At 39.3% G+C, this 22,033-nt stretch overlaps 1 protein-coding gene across 4 annotated transcripts in view; it reads left to right on the top strand.

Moving 5' to 3' along the window:
• The window catches only part of ccbe1 (collagen and calcium binding EGF domains 1), a 64,256-nt gene that overhangs the window by 16,966 nt on the left and 25,257 nt on the right, over positions 1 to 22,033 (top strand). The gene's annotated exons all lie outside the window — the stretch shown is intronic.

Raw genomic sequence — 22,033 nt, 5'->3', positions numbered from 1 at the left:
TTCGCTTTCTCCTCGGAAATTCTAACTTCCCAGTAGGAAAAATCAAATGAAAAAGGACGGCAAAAGGAATGAAGATACACAGTAAATTTAGTTCACAGTAAAGATGTTTGCTTCAGTTTAATTATCAACTTATAAAACTACAAGGACGATGTTAAAATACAAACTTGTATGTTATTTATCGTGATATTTATCAAATATGGTTATATATATATATATATATATATATATATATATATATATATTGAGAAAAATATATATTTAATTATAAAAGAGAATTAAAATAATAAACACTCAAAAGTATCGAAAATTGGTACCGTTAAGTACCGGTATCGACTCGTAGGTACCGGGAATTAGTACCGGATCGATTCAAATGTCAAAGGTACCCATCCCTAATTCCAGCTCCCGCCAGGGGTATCCTGCTGTTGTGTCCTTGGGCAAGACACTTCACCCAACTTGCCTGTGTTAGTGGTGGTCAGAGGGGCCGACGGCGCCAAATGGCAGCCTCGCCTCTGTCAGACCTCCCCAGGGCGGCTGTGGCTACAAGTAGCTTACCATCACTAGCAGTGTGTGAATGTGAGAGTGTGTGAAAGCGTCTTTGGGTGTCTTGAAAAGCGCTATATAAGTTCAATGCATTATTATTATTATTATATGATTACACTACGGCCAAAATGAGACCAAACTAATCAAAGCAAGACTAAACAAAAACAAAATGGATCAAAAGGTCAAATTAAGGTAGCTTATTGTTAAAATCAAAATCAATTACAAGAGCCATCACATTCTCATAAACAGAATTGTGAAACAAACTAAAAGATGTAATTGACTCCAAGTCTACAGGTGGATTATTGTGGTAGGAACAAAAGTCAAGTCTCCCCGATTCCTGTTTGAACCGAAGAACAACAAAACAAATCCGACCATTCTGCAAAGGATTGTAATGAGACCTGAACATCACTAAAATGTTCTTAAATAAGATGGGAAGTCTAAGTATATTTGAAAATAAATAACAAGAAATTAAGTTTATGCCTAACTTTTAATGAAAGCCAGGACAAATTTAAAAGGACAAAACAAAATAAGCTACTATTCTAATTAGTAAATCATAAATTATATATATAAGTGGGTGGAGGTAGGTACATATAGACCTGTAGCAGAGAGCTTCTTTTTTACATTAAATTTTTATTAGAAATTATTGCAAACTACAAAGAAATGTTTTCTTTGAGGGATGAATTGACTTTGTCGGCAGTAGTTTTAAAATCTGGAGTGCTCATTTAAAAAGCGGTTATCCATCTGTCTGTAGTCACACGTCTAGTTCTAGTACCAGCCGAGTGTCTTTTTCAGTCTCTCCAAACTGCTTGTTTACATTGAATTATTTTCTGTTTTCACTGCTAAATGTTCATTTTTCACTGTTGAATGTTCCAACCATTAAACATGTTTTACAGTCATCCAGTGGTCACACAATTTACACAAAAGGATCATTTTAAAATCACATGTGCTCTGTTCCACATTCACTTTAATCTTTTAACGTCACAAGCACTTTCCCTTTCTCTAAATCATGGCTCAACAATTATGTTTTTTTTAAGTCTTTTGGTTTTTAAAAAACCTCACTCTTGTTTCTGTTGGCTGGTGATCTTCAAACCATCTGTTTCTTTCCACGGAGAACTGTTGTGTGGTCACGTTTTGGTCACGCTGTGGTTTTGCAGTGGTTAAGTGATGCAGTGATAAGTACTCTACAGGCTGCGGCTTTTCTGCCTCCATGCTTCTGCTTTGTGCATTCATCACTATTCATCTTGTTGTTATAGCACAGTATTTTATATTAACCCGGAAATAATATTAATTACAACCGCAATTAAAATGCATTGCACATATTTGCACAGGCAATACCCAAACACTCTTTACTTAGAGGCTTTTTAACTGTTGGGGTATTTTGTTTATTCTCTTATTAGTGATAATAATAAACAGTTATTTTACAGGTCTTAAAGGACAGCTAAAGATGTTAAACCTGTCCTATTAAACACATAGTCATACAGCAGTCATTTAAATTGTTAACAGATGTAACATTCAGGATTAATAGTAGTTACTGGAAGTGGAGGGTTCAAATTTGGAGGTTTGGTTTCATCTCTTGAGTATTTTCTTCATCCATAGCTGAATTTTAATTTAAGTGAGTCAGATGCAATTGGCCTTAATGTTGTTCACCTCTGCCAACACCGTCTGGTACCTGTCCTGTCAGTATTGTTCTTCATTCATAGAGTTGCATTGCCAGTCAATTTAAATTAGTGCAACATGTGTTCCTCCTCCCCCTTCCCACCTCTCTGTAGTAAATATTCTGTCTCTTTAATTTGTAAAGAAACATGTGCAGAGAAAGTTTCCTGTTAAATTATAATGTGAGTTAATTATTGCTGACATGTTTGTATGGAGCTATGTCCCTGTGGTACTAAAATAACATGAAAACCCCAAAGTCCCTGGTGGGCTAACGTCTCGGTTACCTCTTTCGCTCCGTGTAACACATATGAAAACTGAACTTTTATATGTACCAGTCAATTAAACCACCTCAGGTAAAAGCCATGATTTATTTAATTGTTGTTTGTTTAAAACAATATTCCACTTTTATGGTAAGATATTGGGTCACTCATAATATTTTTGTAGCTACTTAACAAAATTAATGAAACAAAAACCTGACATAAGGTAAAATAAAACAAGAGAAAAAACACAAGCAGAATTTTCTTTGTAACTGGTTTTTAGATTTATTTGAATCAGGTAAACAATATAATCCAAAATGCTATGCATTGACTGAGTCCCATCTATTTCAGGAGAGGAACTTATTGTTATGCACCTCTAAAGCGGCTTTTTTGTTATTCTTCCATTTATCCATCCAACCATCTTCCTCCACTTATCTGGGGCTGGGTTGGTGGGACAGAGACTTCCCTCTCCCCAGGCACTTGGGCCAGCTCCTTCCAAGGCGTTCCCTGGCCAGCCGAGAAACATAGTCCCTCTAGCGTGTCCTGGGTCCTTCTTTGGGTCTCATCCCGGCTGGACGTGCCCAGAAAATCTCACCAAGAAGGCATCTAGGAGGCATCATAACTAGATGCCTGAGCCACTTCAACTGGCTCATCTTGATTGTATTCTTCCATTTCCATTAATCGGGCACAAACAAAAGTGTGCATTAGAGATGAACGATCTGTCGGTTTTTGATCAAAATCGTGATTTCAGACAACGCCATCTTATGATCATCAAATACAGAGTTTTCCCAACAATTTTAAAGTGTATCAGGGAGTGCCAGTAAAGGGAGGTTGCAGGGACGAAGCCCAATGCTTGAGTTGACAAAGAAGCTCATCCTTAAATTCTGTCATCTTTCCTTGTTTTTGTTTTTTTACTTTTGTGACATCATCAGGGTCATCTGTCACTCATTTTTTGTCCTACACTAAAAGCTGTTCATGCGTGTGAGACAGAAAGGCTGATTGTAACACCATGTGGACTTGAAAGAGCAACTTCTTTTGAAAGTTGAACTTTTCTGATGGCGTAAACCATTGCAGAGTCATGGTAATTCTCAATAAGCATTTAAAATGTGTCAGCATTTGACGTTACAGGAGTGTTTTGGGGGGAAATGTTCCGGTGGCCTAGCCTAGTGAATTAGACCAAATTCTTGCTTTGCAAAGTTTGGTCTAGGAACGCTCCATTGGAACTTCTGCAGCCGCTAGCAGCATTCAGGCTGGCCAAACGCAGCTCTCTATGGGGGTTTCAAACTGATAGAGTGCTGTGATTGGTCCACAATGCAGACCAATCACAGTGTGAGAACCACTTCACTACTTTCTCATTACACTCAAAACAAACTAGACCCAAATTGTACGAATGTACTATTTTATTAAGCAAAGAGCATGCAGCCACAAGAGGTTGGAGCGAGATGAAACAAAACGGGGTTCACCTGGTGGCCCTTTTGACCGTGTTGTTTTGGTGATTTAGGTCTTTTGGCCAAAAACTGAAAATGCACTTGAGGGTAAATTTCGTCCAAAAATATTTGGTGGCCAACTTTTCGGTGCATCCCTATTAAGAATTGGTCTGATGAGTCCAGATTGATTCTGTTCCAGAGTGATGGGCGTATCATGGTAAGAAGAGAGGCAGATGAATTGATGCACCCATCATGCATACTGTAAAAGCCTGTGGGGACAGTGCTATGATCTGGGGGTTGCTGCAGTTGGTCAGGTCTAGCTTCTAGAGAAGTCACTGTGCAGCGGTCAGACTTTACTATCTTCAATGCAAGATGTTGGTGAAAATGCAACACTGGAGGAAAAGAAATATTGTGACAATGCAGAAGCTCATCAAAACAATGCCACAGCAAATGCTGTAATCAAAGCTAAAGGCGGTCTAACCAAATATTACATGTGTGACCCTTTTTTCTTGGGTGGTGACTGATTTTTTGGCTGGGCAGTGTGTTTTGCCTATTTTCACACTGTTTACATAGCATGGGCTACTGTGCTTATACATTCTTCTGCTCAGCTAGATAGATGAGCCATTAAGGTCATGAATAATAGTGAATTATTAAAATAAAGTGGATTTGAAATAGAAGTTCTTGCGTTCACAGTTACCTCTCTTTTGACAGGAATTGCTCGAATTTCGCTCTTGTCCAGGAAAGTGGTTTGCATTAAAATCACATGGAAGGGCTCATGATGGTGATATCCCACCGACAGATGTTCTCTTCATAATTTCCTTAGGTGTCAGTTTTCGGAGAAATTAGACAAAGCTCGCACTTGTCCCTAGCTTTTTTTTAGTTGTAAGTTCATATAAATGACAATGAGAGCTTCTCATCTTGAAATTTCACTCAGTATACAAAGATTGAATTAAGAAAGATAGGCGGGGTTTATATGGTAGGACAGTGGATTGCAGGCAAATCTAATTAGTTAAATGAGACCTAAAAAGTGACAGAGTCAGATAGTTAGGGCAAGTTTAAAACGTTCAGACTTTTGAGTCTCACAAAGAAATTGTTGCTTGTTTATGTTTCACATATTTACTCAACAGGTGCAGCACATATAGTGTTGCTTCTGGAGAGAGTTTGTATCTACATAATAGAATTTAGCAGGCTGCAGAAAGTCATTACCATCTCTAAACTTCTGTTCATCTCCTAGATCTTGGAAATGGTTGTGGCTAAACAACTCACAGCTGCTCTTGATGAACATAACATCTATGATAGCTTCCAGTCAGGTTTTCGTAGAGCTCATTCTACTGAAACAGCTCTTCTTAGGGTCTCTAATGACCTTCTGACTCACAGTGATGCAGGGGACTGTTCTGTTCTGGTCCTGCTGGAATATGAAGCCCCACTCTCTTTATTCTGCTCTCCCCTCCTATTCCACCTTCCTCAGGATCCACTGATTTCCCTCTTATCTATTCACTCTCTCTCTTTCTTTACATTTTTTAATCACAATTGTCTATTTTTTGCTCATTTTAAATATGTTTTTAACCATTTTCTAATTTTTTAAAATATTTTTACATTTTTTGTTTTTGTGAAGCGCCTCGTGATTTTTATCTTGAGAGGCGCTATAGAAATGATATTCTCTTCTTCTTCTTCTTAATTCCTGATATCTCGCCTCTAATTGGCTAACAGTGACGTGATTCTACTATTACTACTACTGATACTACTATTGACTATGTTTGCTCTGCAATGTTGATGTTTTATTTCCACAAATAACACAAGCCTGGAGGAGTTCTGCTGCATGGTGGAGTTGCTAATGCTAACTGTTAGCTTCTACTTGTTGAGACGTTCTCTGCTGTTTCCTGGATGCTAAAACAACAGCCTTCCCCTATCTCAAGCCACTGTAACGTAGATCTGTCAGGATTTAAAAATCCTAGCATTTCACCATCCGTTCTCTGTCAGAAGCTAATGCAGGAAATAAAAAGACTATTTTCATGTTCAACCTGCATGTTGAACTCAACGTGAGCGATTTTTTTTAAATAATAAGTAAAAAATGGTTTCTTAGTGAAGTATCTCTATAAAGACGTTGATCACATTTATTTTTGTCCCATTTCCCCTAATTTACCAAGTCTTTCTTCTACCATTGTGTCACAAGAGAGAAAATGAAAATAAGAGGGCAAGAATACATTTCAATTAGTAACGATAAATGAAGCAACACATTTGAACTACTTCAAACGAGACTGGCTGTTTTAAACACAGTTTGAGTCACTCTACCAGATCTGTGTGGTTTTCATGGGCTGTAATGGCACTTACACATTAGCATCTGCACGGTCGGGGTTTGGTCGGGCTGGATTTGTGAGTTTGGGCTGGAACGGGTGGTGTAGAGTTCACATATAAATCTGAGGGACTTCTCAAGAATGCAGAAATCCCTGAGCCTGTGGGCGGCGCTTAATACGCGCGGGAAAGTCCGCTCAATAAGGTAAACAAAAGGTGGACATGAGCTGTGTTGCTTTTGGAGACTCTCAACAACATTATTTTATTAATTTGCTGTGTGTGTGTCCTCATAATCTTGTGCCACACTCACACACTGATTTCTCTCCTGAGCAGCTGTCTGCTCGCCAGGGCAAGAGCTCCGATGCGGAGAATAGGAGCACGCACATGCACACACACACACAAATCAATCCTTTTCTACCGTTCCCACACTTAACGGCAGCTCCGGATCGGCAGCTCCGTGCTACAGATAGAAGATTACTCAACAGCATCCAGCATCAAAATGAATCGTGCATGCGGGAAACCCGCCGCTGGCTCAATCTTCTCGCAGATTGGAGGCGGTAGGCATAATTTCAGCCGGCCAATCAGTCCGTAGTGTCCCAGTCTGAGAGTCGCCTCGGCACCAAAAAGGCAAATCTGACCTGTGTGTGAAACCAAATTCCGATGCCGTTCGGTACCTTATGGGTCCGTGCCAACGCTAATATATAAGCGCCATAAGTGACTCAAACAGTCATTCATAATGTTACGTTAATGTAGCATGTTAGCAAGCAAATAGGGCACTCTCATTGCTTTTAATACACACATGAAATCAGCCTGTTAGATTTGGCATAAAAAAAGTTAAAGCTTCTTACCGGAGTATTTCTCTTATCCGATGACACCATCTAGTGGCTGACAAGCATATAACACAAAAAATCTGTTGCTCTGTTTGTTTAAGATGGCGACTTCACTTTCTTTTCATAAATGTGCTTCTGTAGCTGACAAATAGAGCTAAAACATGCTGTTTTACAAGTAATATTCTCATGTCATGTTGTGTTCTCATATATTTATATTTTAGAGACTTACTTGTCTGGGAAAAGTTCATCAAGTCTGCATCAGCTGAGGTGTTCCTTAAATTTGAAGCACGTAAGCGGTAGTCTAACTCTATTGGTTAGTTCTGGTTGTTGCTCAGTTTCCTACTGCACAGAGCTCTGCGGGGCAGGGGGCGTGCTTAGCAAAAAAAAAGACGTATTGCTTACATTTGATCACAGTACATGATGAGATAATCGCTTTTACGTATTTCTGAAAAATCATACATCATTTCTGAAAGGGGAAAACTCCGGAAAGCAGCTTTAACTGTAAATGAAGGAGAGAGTTTTATTTGGGATTTCTAGATTGTTTTGACAGACTTTTCCTTCCAGTTTCTGTGTGTGTGTGTGTGTGTGTGTGTGTGTGTGTGTGTGTGTGTGTGTGTGTGTGTGTGTGTGTGTGTGTGTGTGGGTTGCATCTATATTAGACCTTCATAGTTTTGTGTTATTCAAGTGTGCCAATTGTTCTGCTGTGTTAGCCAAACCTGTTTTTAAGAATAATATGAAGCCTGAGCTCTTCTGCCCCTCTGTGGCCACATCAAGCATTTAATACAGAAGCTTGAACTACTGTATGTTAGTGGGTGTTTTAAAATATTCATATAACTCAGATTTATGTGTTTTGCAATAAATTTACTTAAGTTAGGAACCTGTTAAATTACTGATGTTTTTATAGTTTTGTCAGCCTATTAAATGTGTCCTAATACAGTGAAAAAAGAGGTTCCTTCAAAAATGTATATTTAACAGCACGTTTAAGTCATTATTTTTGTTCACCAACAATGAGTAGATATGATATTGGAATGCTTCAGCCACACGTTTGATAGATTAATGTTTCTACAGCACTGTGTTTGTGCTGTAGAAACAGTTACCAAGAGTCTGACACTACAGGAAAATATTTAGTCTGTAGCAACTTGATTTCTTCACTTTCTGTATTTTTATCTCACTAAATGACCTTTCAAGCCTGTAGTTTTTTCCTTTTTTTACCCTTGTCTGGGGAATCTTTGAGTGCAGCTCGACAGACCTCCTTCTAAATGTGCTGCAGTTGTGTCTAACTCTAAAGTCACAAATGTGTTTTAACCTTATCTTCTTTTACATAAATCTGTCCTTATAGAAGTGAGAAGTTATTTTCTCGACTCAAGTGTTTAAATCCATTAGGATAAATCTCCAAACAAACATTCAAACCAGGACACCTAAAAAACTGCCCTGCCCTATTGTTCATTCGTTTGACCCCAAAGCTGCAGAGGGGTGCGTATGTTTATGTAGGGGTGTAGTGTCAGCATGACTGATCAGGTTTTACATTTGGGTTTGTGTTTGTGCAGAAAACACCTGGTCAGCAGATAGCATGGTTACCATTTTAACAGTTTCTAGAATTAATTGTTTAGATAATTTCTCAATATTTTAAGTGGTTTCTTTATAATTAGCAACTAATTCTAACAAAATCATTGTTTCTTTTCATAATAATATAACTACCAGATGGGATCAGCAGTGCAGAACCATACAGCAGCTAAACTGTCTCTTTAAATCTGAGCCAAATTGAAAAGTTCAAGCACAAACTGCAAATGTCTCTAGAAATTATTTCTCCGTGCTGTTTTCTTCTGTAAAAGTCACAATGTCAAATCTGCAAAACAAGCTAGCCTAAAATTTGTTTTCATGTTTCTTAACATTTTAACATAGTATGGCTATAAATATATTGTGGAGATTTAAAAAAAAACAATACAAAAAAATCTAAAAGGCATTTGTCTAAAAATTTCAGCCAATAACACGGCTCGGTCCAAAACCAACGAAACAGACAGCTGCTACCACATCAGATTTAGGACAAACTACCAGATTCTCAAAAAAGAAAAGTGCCATTTGAGGATCCAAAAGGGTTCAAATGAATGCAACTGGGTTTCCTGAAGACGTTTTACTTCATCCAAAGAGCTTTGTCAATTCTACCTGAAGCCACTTTGAAGCCATGAATAAAAAACGTTTGGACCTATAAAACAACAACCGGTGTTTAGCTCTTTCTTGTTTACTGTGGCCATGTGTTCTTTTATCAGGGCGGCGTAGCCTAGGGAAGATGGTTGACAGGAGGGGTGAGAGTTCTGTGACCATGTTTGTGTTTAAAAGCTAGCTTGTTCTTTCAACAATGTGTTCTAAAGAAATATAAGATGTCCTCCTTTTACACTTTTCTGACCCTGAAACATTCTTTAGGGAGAGTCAGCAAAAGTTTGCTTCTGCAGCATTAGACGCTCAGAGGCTGCATCTCGTTTAGCTTGACTGCTAACAGGAGTCAGGATTCATCTAAGCTCTGGTTTTTGTCCAGATCTGATGATGTAGTATCAGTGCCAACTTCACAATAACAATTTATCTGACTTTTTTTTTTTTCAGAATTGTTGCGCTATAGGCCTTTATCAGTGTTAAATTATTGAGATGATTTCACTCTATAAAGATGAGGAGAGTGAGGCTGAAATAGTTCATTCAGCTTGAGAATTTGGTTTAGCTGTATTTCATCTTGTAGTATTCTACATGCTGTTAAAACTGTCACCCCCATGATTCTGGGTTCAAAAATGGAACCAATCTCTGTTAAATCTAGATGTGGTGAAGAGACTGGGCTGACGAGGACAAAATGCTGCAATCCAGACATGGAAGAAAAAAAAATGAAAAAGATTTTGGGCAGAACTGTTAAGTGTTGAGAGATCATCTGATCTGAAGTGCATTTCTGTGCATGCAGATTTAATAAGTGTTGCCTTGCAGGTTTTGCACAATACTTGACCAAAACGTGCCAGAACCTTGGCTTGGCTGCTTTTAGAAAGACATCCAGGACAATAATGGAAAACACCACACGCTGGCTTTGATGTGGCCGCAACATATTGATTATTATAAAGTAGAATGTGATTAAGCGTAGAAATCAAAAAACTGAATGTTTCTGGAAACAAGACGTGGAGTCTGATGAAAGAACCATAATGTTAGCTGAGATAAAAATCTGGATCCCAGTTTGAACTCTGCGGTACTTTAGTTGAGTCAGTGAACCAATTACCTCAGGCTTAGATGCTGTTGAGTCAAATCTCTGGAGAAGTTATACTCATAAGAAAGACGAGATCAGTTGCTTATTCAAGTTATTTTTTTCAAGTTTTTAGTTATACGACACTTGTCAAAAAGTTTAGCAGTACTCATTTGAAACCAACTGATTTTTGTGTTGTTCCAAATGGAAAACCATTTCCTGTAAATTGTAAATGGCCTGTATACAGTATGTAAAGCACCTTCTTAGGGTTCTACAACCCCCCAAAGCGCTTCATAACACAATCAGTCATCCACACATTCACACACACACATTTTGGTGATGATGAGCTCAAATGTAGCCACATCTGCCTTGGGGTGCATGGATGGAAGAGAGGGAGCTGAACACTTACGCCACCAGTCCCTTCGACCATCGCCAGTAGGCAAGGCGGGTTAAGTGTTTTGCCCAAGGACACATCATGTTTTCCAAAAATGGGCTCCGGTTGTCAGGGGACTGTTTGGATAGTAGAGCAAAAAGAGAAAAATGAACACAACTGTAAACTGCCACTAAAAATTAGAAATGTTTAGTCTTGTTTAATCATTTTAGTTAGCAATTTGACATCAATTAAGCAAACTCAATTGTAAACCATATAAATAGTCCTTCTGCTTAACTAGTGATGGAGCAAATTTGAAAATAATTGTAGATATGAATTACTGTGAACGTTTTTCTGTTATTTTGGATGCCAATAAGTCAGTTCTACTCACATCATTATGGGGTTTCCAACCCATTCAGCTTAAAACATCAAATCTAAGTATTTGACATGAACTTAACTATCTGCTGTCCCAGTCATCTCTGTTAACTCAGATCATTTTAGTGTTGGGCTCGTATCCTCTCCACTACGGAAAACATCTTCTCATGTGTGGAATGCAGACATGTTATTGTACATCGATGCTAGAAAAATAAGCCTCCACACAGACTGCTTGTTTTGTCTCACAGCTGTGTGATTTTTGTGCGATATCCTTTAGTTTTGTTATTTTCAGGGATGATGGTGCTTGGCTGTGATCAAGAAGGTTAGTATAAAGCTTTATGCGCTGAATGTATTAATCTCTTCTCTTTTTAAACGAATCTTCTTTGTGTTCCACTTTAACGTGTGTGTCAGCAGGAATAAGTGTGTTCTACTTCCAGACAAAGCCAAGCATAGCTTGTCCATCATGTTGGTTCAGAGAAGGGCCTTTGTTTAGAAGGTGATTAGAGTGCTTACGCTTCACCCCAGGCAACTGAGGTCAGACTAGTTTATGTCTAGATTTCAAGGGGCCCTTGTAAAATGATATGTGTCGCAGGCGAAATGAAAAAAAAAATACTTTTGGTGAAAACAAAACACAGGTGACAAAACAAAGTGATTTTGTGTGATCATTTAACAAGTGCAATATCCTCTTTGTCTGAGAGTAAATGTCAGTCAAAGCATACCGGCCTTGAGTGTACAGACGTGTGATCCGACTAACACGACCCATTTATATTCTCGTAGAAAAGAGTTATGAATGCATTTGGGAAATGTGTTACCCCCCCCCCCCCCTCCCCCCTGTTCTTTCACTCATGAATATGAATTAAATCCACATGTGTTTTGAATTTGTTTGCTGATTAGCTTGAAGCAGAAGAACAAACACAGGCTTATAGATAATTATATTCTTAGGTTTTGTTGGTGGAGGCTCTTTGCATCATAAGTTAGTGAGATTTTATTTTCCGTGTGTTTGCTTTACCAGCATGTGTCACTGTGGAGAAAGATTTAGATCTGAGGAGTTTCTGATGTTCAGATAGTTTAGAAGCAGCTTATTTAAACTGTTGGGTATCCTTCTCAACCCTCTCAGGCTCAAAATAATTTTTGATAAAAGGACGAACAACTAAGTCCTATAGGGGTACTTCTGAGTTAAAAAATGCTCATGAAATACGTATGTGGAGTAACCAGGTAGGTAGGTTATAACTGTTGCTAATCTGCAACGCCTGCATCCAGAGGGTTAAAATCACGAATGGCAGGTTTTTTTCCCCTCTAGCTAAGGGAACACCTTCTAACTCAAGTGGATAAAACACGAAGATTGTTTTATTAGGTTTTGGGGTTAGGGTCAATTAATCATCAATCAGTCAATTATTTTGTCCCTAACAGGCATGTTGTCGTAGTCGGGTCGTGGGGGCAGTAGGTAGGCCCAGACTTCCCTCTCCCCAGCCACTTGGGCCAGCTATCCCGGCGGGATCGTAAGGCGTTCCCTGGCCAGTCGTGAGACATAGTCCTTCCAATGTGTCCTGGGTTTTCCTTTAGGTCTTCTCCTGATTGGACGTACCTAGAAGATCTCACCAGGGAGGTGTCCAGGAGGCATCCTCACTAGATGCCCGAGGCACCTCACCTTGCTCCTCTCGATGTGGAGGAGCAGCGGGTCTACTTCGAGCCACTACTGGATGACCGAGCTTCTCACCCTATATCTAAAGCCTGATTTATGCTTCTCCATCTGCGTCAGTGCGGAGACACGCAACGCCATTATCCGTCCTTGCGTAGGGCTCCGGCAGGCACGCAAGTACGTACGGAGTGGAGCCCACTTTTTTAAACATCCGTCGAACGAAACGGATTACGCAAGCTTGTAATTGGTCAGGACGCCGCTGTTGTTTACAGCGCCGCCATTGCAAAGAGAGCCGAGTTTAACTAGTGGCAGACACGGAGAAGCTTGAAGAATACCTCGCGAAAAAACTCTAAAAATATGAACGTTTAATTCTCCCGTGACTGGAGGAGTGAAAAGATGCGTAGCAAGCGTTTTATTTGTGGGCGGAAATGACAGGAAACGTGGGTTTAGAGGTGGGGAGCGCATGAAGCGGTGGGGCAATGAGAGACAAATATGTCCATGTTAAAAGTCTCTTATATACACAAAAAATACAATATAAACACACTATCTTGGACCGATACATGACAGGATACCACAGAATAGCGCTACGCCCTCTGTTGTCCTGCCGGGCAATTGCTTTGCAGCAATCTCCAGGAGACGGAGAAGTAAAAGAGCAAAACGCTTCCGTCAATCCGTGCGTGTCTGTCCCTTGCGGAGCTGACGGAGAAGCAGAAACCAGGCTTAAGGGAGAGCCCAGCCACCCTGTGGCTCGTGACCATAGGTGAGGGTGGGAACATAGATCGAGAGTTTTGCCTTCCGGCTCAGCTCTTTCTTCATAACGGTAGATAGGTACAACGCCCGCATTACTGCAGATGCTGCACCAATCCGCCTGTCAATCTCATGTTGCATCTTTCCCTCACTCGTGAACAAGACCCTGTGATACTTAAACTCCTCCACTTGAGGCAGGACCTCATCCCTGACCTGGCGGAGGCATTCTACCCGTTTCTGACTCCAGACCATGGTCTCGGATTTAGAGGAGCTGATTTTCATCCCAGCTGCTTCACACTTAGCTGCAAATTGCTTCAGTGAGAAATCACGTTATGATGAAGCCAACAGGACCACATCATCTCCAAAAAGCAGAGACTCAATCCTTAGACCACCAAAACAGATCCCCTCAACACCTTGGCTGCACCTACAAAAATTATGAACAGAATCGGTGACAAAGGGCAGCCTTGGCAGAGTCAAACTCTCACTGGAAACGAGGCCGACTTACTACCGGCAATGCGGACCAAGCTCTGACACGAGTCATATAGGGACCTAACAGCCCGTATAGAAGGCCTGGTATCCCATACTCCCGAAGTACCCCCAAAGAGTCCCCCACGGGAAGTGGCTGAACGTCTTCTCAGGGGTATATGGTGTTTACCGGAGTAAACCCCAGCGTACAGGCATCAAGATACGGGGCAACAACTATGCCCACCCCTGCTCTGCGCCTCTCAGTGGGGGCAACTACAGAGTGGTAGGGTGTGCAAACCCTCTCAAAGAAACTGGTTCCAGAGCCAGAGCCATTCATCGAGGTGAGTCTGACTCTATCTAGTCGGAACCTCTCAACCTCACACACCAACGCAGGCTCCCTCCCCACCAGAGAGGTGACATTCCATGTACCAAGAACCAGTTTATGCAGCCAAGAATCAGACTGCCAAGGTCTCTGCCTTTGGCTACCACCCATCACAGATTGCACCCGACCCCTTTGGCCCCTCCCACAAGTGTTGAGCCCATGACAATGGGGACCCATGTTTCCTCTTCGGGCTGTGCCCGGCCGGGCTCCATGGGTGAAAGCCCGGCCACCAGGTGCTCGCCGACATGCCCCACCTCATGGCCAGGCTCCAGAGGGGGGCCCCGGTGACTCGCTTCCGGGCAAGAGAACACTTGATTCAATTTGTATTGTTCATCATAAAGGGGCTGTGGGCTGCACTTTGCCTGATCCCTCACCTAGGACCTGTTTGGCATGGGTTACCCTACCAGAGGCATAACGCCTCTGACAACTTAGCTCCTAGGATCATTGGGACAATAAAATCCCTCCACCACAGGTGGCAGCCCAGGGAGGGGCACGTCTGTAGATTTATTTGTTGTTTTGTCCACTGTTTTGTATAAAAGGTCACCATGAGGATTAAAAAAATCAGCTGTTTTTAATTAAAATCTCTGGAAAATAGAATATACAATTGTAACATCATCCATTCATCACGCTACAATTTATTGTATCAACTTTGTGACTTTTGTACAGAAACATAATAAGCACAATGTAGAACTAATAAGAATTTCCCCAAATGCTAATTTAATGAAGACACAGTCCAACATAAATTAACTTCCACTCAGATTTGGCTCTGGTTTCCATGGGATACTGTTGACTCCTTCACGATCTTTTAGAAGTGGACCTAATCATTTGTTTTCTTTTAATTTTTTGACTTATAGCATATTTATTTTTGCTAAGGTGTTTTTTGTTTTTTTTTTGCTGTAAGTGCACTCATGGAGATAATATTGTGACAAATATGAGGTCCCTAATTAAATTGTCTTCAAATGGATGTGTTTGCATGTACATCATTCTATTCACACATGTACACACGCATACACAATTGCATATATTTTCCTTTTCTGTGTGTAGACTAAGTATCTTTTGTAACATTCTAATGTTTGTCAAAAAGTACTTTGGTGTCAACAGTAATTTATCTCCTTTATGTATTTTCTATTCTAAGGTAGGTAAAGCAGTTAAGTGATGATGCAGAGTGTGCAGCCTTTCTTTTATTGTGTGCTTCATTGCTTATTCTTGTGCCATTATGACAGTTCAGTCATGTGCACATTTTGCTCTGAGCTTTTATCTTCTGCATGAGTCAGCATAGGCTGTCAGGTTCATTTCAACAATTGAACAAGTAATTTATTTTCAATCTTTGTTTTCAATCTATTTATTTCATTCGTTTTAAAAGAAAATTATTTTACACAAAATATTACAACTTGCACTGTATTGGTTTTTTGCAAAAAGCATGATGTTTTGCATAAATTCATATTAATTCATAAAAAAACTTACTCAAAGAACAGGCTGCATGTGTTTATTAGCTAACTAGTTGTCTGTGAGCACAGAGGGTGCGTGGAAACTTAAATATTTCATTTACCAGCTGATGGGTGTCAGTTTTTCTCCGTCATTTTCTGTGCCCTGGCAAAAAAATAAAAACATCAGGCTGGGATATGTTATTCCTAATGAATACTCAAATGTAGTTATGCACGGTAATATACAGTTTATATAATATAAATTTAGGCCAACCACAACTGTGCATGAATGTTGTCAAGCTGCGTCAGCTGTAGGATGAAAGAAGCTACTGCGTCTGCTCCTGCTGCAGCATGGATTAAGAAGTATTTGTAAAGGAAACGGGGCAATGTCGATTAAACAGACCTGGTTTGGGTTTTAGGAGTCGGATGTTGAGCAGAAAAGCACCCTCAGTAAAATATTCTGGGCAACAGTAAAGTCATATCTGCATTAATGTCTCTATAACATTAATTCCCTTAAATGCTGTTAGTTTTTTTAACACAGGACCAACACATAGGCTTGAAAACATTTTTGACATCTGCCGTGATTTAGTTTGAACAAATCTACTTCTGTAGTTGAAGCTTTTTTCCATTTATTAATAAAGCACCAGTCTGCAGCACCTCTCCCTACCACCATCTCTCTCTCCCTTACTCTATGTGCACCACAGTCAGAATGGTCAATCAGCTGATCAGAGCAACAAACAGAGTTAACCTCTAAACCTATTTAATATTGTCAACAACGCAGCACAGCATTGTTTTACCTGCAGTTAAGCAACACTTAACTTCTGTGAGCAAAAATAAATAAATAAATAAAAAACGAATAATGGGTATATTAACCAGGAAAACAGGAAGAAATGTTATTTCTGAATTTACTTTTTTCACTTCAGTACAGAATTTTGTGTTTTCATCGCATTTAGCTTGTATTTGAAATATCGTCAGCTGTATTCCCTTTATGAGGATTTTTGTGTTGCATTGTTTAGGAAAAAAATCCTAACAAAACACAGATAATTTGAATGTATTTATTTATTTAATTTTGCGCATGAAATGTTTTTTAAATTACATTCTATACTTTTTAGTAGGGATGGACGACATATCGGCATCGGTATCGGCCAAAGTTAGTCATTTTTTAACATATCGGTATCGATCTGATTTAAAAAAAAACGGGCCGATATTATCAAGCAATATTTTTTCCATCTCATCACCATTTGTTTGCCTGTTTCAGAGGGTGAGGGCGGCGATGTGTATTTGTTTAGTCTTGTCACAGTGATTGTAATCATCTCAGAAGCGTAAATATGTGTGTGTTGTGTGTACATAATAAGGTAAATTCAGCTTTAATAGTTTTTATTTTACAGAAAATCTGCAGATTTTGGACGCATTAATGTCAGTATATCGATATCGGCAAATATCGGTTATCGGCCATAACAGTATAACAGCCACAGATATTACAGTATAACAGTAATATCGGATATCGGTATCGGGCCAAACATTTCATATCGGTGCATTACTACTTTTTAGAAGTATTTGTGCTGCTGCAATTCATCTGGTAAGTGAGAATGTTAAAAAATAAATAAATTTGGACTTGTATAAACAAAAGAAAATATTATATCAGGATACAGATTTTAGGCCACATGGCCCTACCCAAATGAATAATAAACCCACTTTTTAATCAATGAAAAGAGGGAAAAAAGACATAAACAACAGCTACATGAAGATAAACCAGAGTAGCTGCTTAATGCTCTGCCACTGAGAGATTGCATGAAGCCTCGTTCTCATCAAATGCAAAATGGATGTTGTACAGTTTCTCGTAGTTCAGCGATATTTTAGTCCCAATCAGAGCATTTACACCAGCTGTGATGTGCATCCAGATGAGAAGTTCTGGAAAGTTTCCACATGGAGTCAATTTTTTCTGGACGCCACAAGGATTGTCATAAAATTAAAGAATTCGAGTGTGTACATGTTCAAATGGAGCAGGAAGTGGCCTAGTTTATGAAACAAATCATAAAATGATGGAACATAATAATGTTTCATACTGTAGGTGTAAAACAGAGCAGTCATTCAGAGACCTAAAGAAAAACTTATTCTGAGTCAGATGTAAATAAAGCCTATAGATTTTTATGGAAGTTTTCATAAAGGTTTATAACACACATGCCCGCCTGAGAAAAAGGGATTGGAGAAAGGCATCAAGAACTCAGTGGATTGCACAAGGGCTGCTAAATGCATGTAAGAAAAATAATTTATACAAACAATTTCTTAAATTACAGACCACGGAAATGGAATTGAAATAAAAGTGCAAAAATAATAAAGCATGCAAAAATCAATTGACAAATGTTTTAAGAGACAGAAAAAAATATATTATACGAAATAACTTAACAGTAAGAAAAAAATGTTCAGGACATATGGAGAACGTTAAACAATTTAATGGGACATAATTCGAAAGGCCCACAGCATCCTGAATATAGTACAGTGCATCTGGAAAGTTTCATAGCGCTTCACTTATTCCACTTTTTTGTTTATGTTACAGCCTCATTCCAAAATGGATTAAATACATTTTGCCCATTAAATTCAACACACAACACCCCATAATGATAATGTGAAAAAAGTGTCTTTAAAGTTGTTGCAAATTTATTAAAAATAAAAAACTTGAGAAATCACAGGAACATAAGTATTCACAGCCTTTGACGTGAAGCTCAGAATTGAGCTGAGGTGCATTCTGTTTCCGCTGATCGTCCGTGAGGTGTTTCAGCAGATTAAATGGAGTTCTGGAAATTCAATTATCTATATATCTATAGATAGATAGATAGATAGATGATAGATAGATAGATAGATAGATAGATAGATAGATAGATAGATAGATAGATAGATAGATAGATATATTTATAATTGATTATTATATAGTCTCTAAATGACATTACTCATGATAAAATATATTGTACAAAATGTTTTAAAGAAGAGAAATTACCATAAATAAAGCATGGTGAAGAGATGTAATTATACCATACCAGTTTATTTATTAAGCACATTTAAAAATAACATGGCAGATAACCAAGTGCTCTACAGGAGAGCGAAAGGCTCAAACACAACAACAAAGACAGCATAGGAGTAAAATATAAAGCTGGAAACATATAACATGCGTAAAAGCAGCGCATAAAAGCAAGGCATAAAATTACAGTAAAAGTTAACTAACAATAAAACTAGTAAAAGCACTAAGATAAGAGATAAAAGAGAAACAAGTAAATCTAACTGAGCAATTTTAGTGAGCTAAAAAGTACAGAAGTGTCACAAGCTGCCACCAATGGAAGCGTCACACTGATGAATGAAGACAGTCAGGTGGGAAAAGCCAGGCTAAAATAGTGTGTTTTGAGGGCAGACTTAAACCTACAAAGGGAAGGTGCCTGACACATATGAGGGGCAGAGAGTTCCAGTTTGGAGCAACGTATGAGAAGACATGCTCACCCCGAGATTTATAGCGAACCTTTGGAACAATCAGCTGCAGCTGATCAGCTGAACGTAGGGCACGAGTGGGTGTGTAGAAATGCAGCAGATCGAAGACTTTAAGAGTTAATTTTTTTATACTTTTTTATACACAGTTGCTTTTACAATTACAATATGCTTTATTTTTATTGTGATTCTCCAAGTGAAACCAGGCCTTCTATATTCATTGTAAAATAACCGTGTTTGATGTTTATATGTATTTTGAGGTTTGTGATTCTAACGTTGCCCTGTTTTTTCTCCACTATATTATATATTGCTATATTATATATCTAGCTTTTAAACACTCATTTTATATTTGCATCTCACAATTTGATTTTTTATGCTGTTCTTTTTTATTGTATCTTTGGTAATCCCTTTGATCAGCTGCCATGCTGTTTTAAAGTATGTTGTAGAAATATACTGGGTATGGTATAGTACAGGTGCTGGCCAGTAAATCAGAATATCATCAAAAGGTTGAAAATATTTCAGTAATTCCATTCAAAACGTGAAACTTGTACATTATATTCATGCAATGCACACAGACCAATGTATTTCCGATGTTTATTACGTTTAATTTTGATATTTATAGGTGACAACCAATGAAAACATCAAATCTGGTATCTCAGAAAATTAGAATATTCTAAAGGCCAATGAAAAAATGTTTGTTTCTCTAATGTTGGCCAACTGAAAAGAATGAACATGAAAAGAATGTGCATGTATAGCACTCAATACTTAGTCGGGGCTCCTTTTGCCTCAATAACTGCAGTAATGCGGCGTGGCATGGACTCGATCAGTCTGTGGCACTGCTCAGGTGTTATGAGAGCCCAGGTTGCTCTGATAGTCGTCTTCAGCTCCTCTGCATTGTTGGGTCTAGCGTATTGCATCCTCCGCTTCACAATACCCCATAGATTTTCTATGGGGTTAAGGTCAGGCGAGTTTGCTGGCCAATCAAGGACAGGGATACCATGGTCCTTGAACCAGGTGCTGGTGGTTTTGGCACTGTGTGCAGGTGCCAAGTCCTGTTGAAAGGTGAAGTCTGCATCCCCATAAAGTTGGTCAGCAGCAGGAAGCATGAAGTGCTCTAAAACTTCCTGGTAGACGGCTGCATTGACCCTGGACCTCAGGAAACAGAGTGGGCCAACACCGGCAGATGACATGGCACCCCACACCATCACTGACGGTGGAAACTTTACACTGGACCTCATGCAACGTGGATTCTGTGCTTCTCCGCTCTTCCTCCAGACTCTGGGTCCTTGATTTCCAAAGGAAATGCAGAACTTGCTTTCATCAGAAAACATAACTTTGGACCACTCAGCATCAGTCCAGTCCTTTTTGTCCTTGGCCCAGGCGAGACGCTTCTTGCGCTGTTTCATGTTCAAGAGTGGCTTGACACACGGAATGCGACACCTGAATCCCATGTCTTTCATGAGTCTCCTCGTGGTGGTTCTTGAAGCGCTGACTCCAGCTGCAGTCCACTCTTTGTGGATCTCCCCCACATTTTTGAATGGGTTTGTCGTCACAATTCTCTGCAGGGTGCGGTTATCCCTAGAGCTTGTACACTTTTTTCTACCACATTTTTTCCGTCCCTTCGCCTGTCTGTTAATGTGCTTGGACACAGAGCTCTGCGAACAGCCAGCTTCTTTAGCAATCACCTTTTGTGTCTTGCCCTCCTTGTGCAAGGTGTCAATGATTGTCTTTTGGACAGCTGTTAAGTCAGAAGTCTTCCCCATGATTGTGGTGCCTTCAAAACAAGACTGAGGGACCTTTTAAAGGCCTTTGCAGGTGTTTTGAGTAAATCAGCTGATTAGAGTGGCAGCAGGTGTCTTCTATATTCAGCCTTTTCAGAATATTCTAATTTTTTGAGATACCAAATTTGGAGTTTTCATTAGTTGTCACTTATGAATATCAAATTTAAATGTAATGAACATTGGAAATACATTGGTCTGTGTGCATTGCATGAATATAATGTACAGGTTTCACGTTTTGAATGGAATTACTGAAATATTTTCAACCTTTTGATGATATTCTAATTTACTGGCCAGCACCTGTATATTCTTTTTTTTAAGTAATTCATAATTGTGAAAACACAGATAGTATTTTATGGTTGTTAATACTTATAAACTTTAGTTTCCTATCACTACATGGCAACCCACAGAAACTGAAACTGCATTAACCAGATCTGACCACAGGATGTCACTGTTACTCAATTCTTACATAGTTTACCTTTAAAGGACAATTTGGATGTGTTGTCTTCTTATTTTAATGCTTTCTTGAGTCAGTGTCCCCCCCCCCCACCCACCCACCCACACACACACACACACACACACTTTTTTTTAATGCCTTGCTAAAAAAAATCCCTAAACACTTTTGGTTAAAGGAACAACAATGATTCTTTTGTGGCCTTTAACCTTCCTGTTACGTTCGTTTATCAGGAACACCAATAATGTTCCTGGGTCAATTTGACCCGAGACATGTTTACTTATCCAAGGTGTCAGAAACAAAAAAAATTCATATAAACATTATTTGTATTTCCAGTGTAAACAGCATTACTATTGTCAAGGTGGGACAGGACTAAAGCGTGCAAAACAGTTTCCAGATGAGCACTTGACAACAGGGGCTTGATTCTGGCCTACCTTTGGAGGCTGAAAAAAACAGAAGCACATGCATATTGGTATGTGCATCAAACTGGAGGGCAGCATCAAATTATACTCCTAAATTGCTGACCACCTTCCTAACAAGGCCAAAGGAGCAAGGTCAATCTCAGAGTCCAAGCAATTTATCCTTCTGGGGTCAGAATTATTACCTCAGGTTTGTTCTCATAAAATGCGAATAATCTGAGGCCATCCATAACTTAACTTTCTCCGAACAGACTAAGAGTGGAGAGACAGAGCCACCTGCCTTCGGACGGAGAGGC

The sequence above is a fragment of the Nothobranchius furzeri genome, chromosome 6 (assembly GCF_043380555.1).
Source record: "Nothobranchius furzeri strain GRZ-AD chromosome 6, NfurGRZ-RIMD1, whole genome shotgun sequence".
Classification (NCBI taxonomy): Eukaryota; Metazoa; Chordata; class Actinopteri; order Cyprinodontiformes; family Nothobranchiidae; genus Nothobranchius; species Nothobranchius furzeri.
The sequence above is the reverse complement of the archived record's forward strand: the minus strand, read 5'-3'. Positions and strand labels throughout refer to the sequence as shown.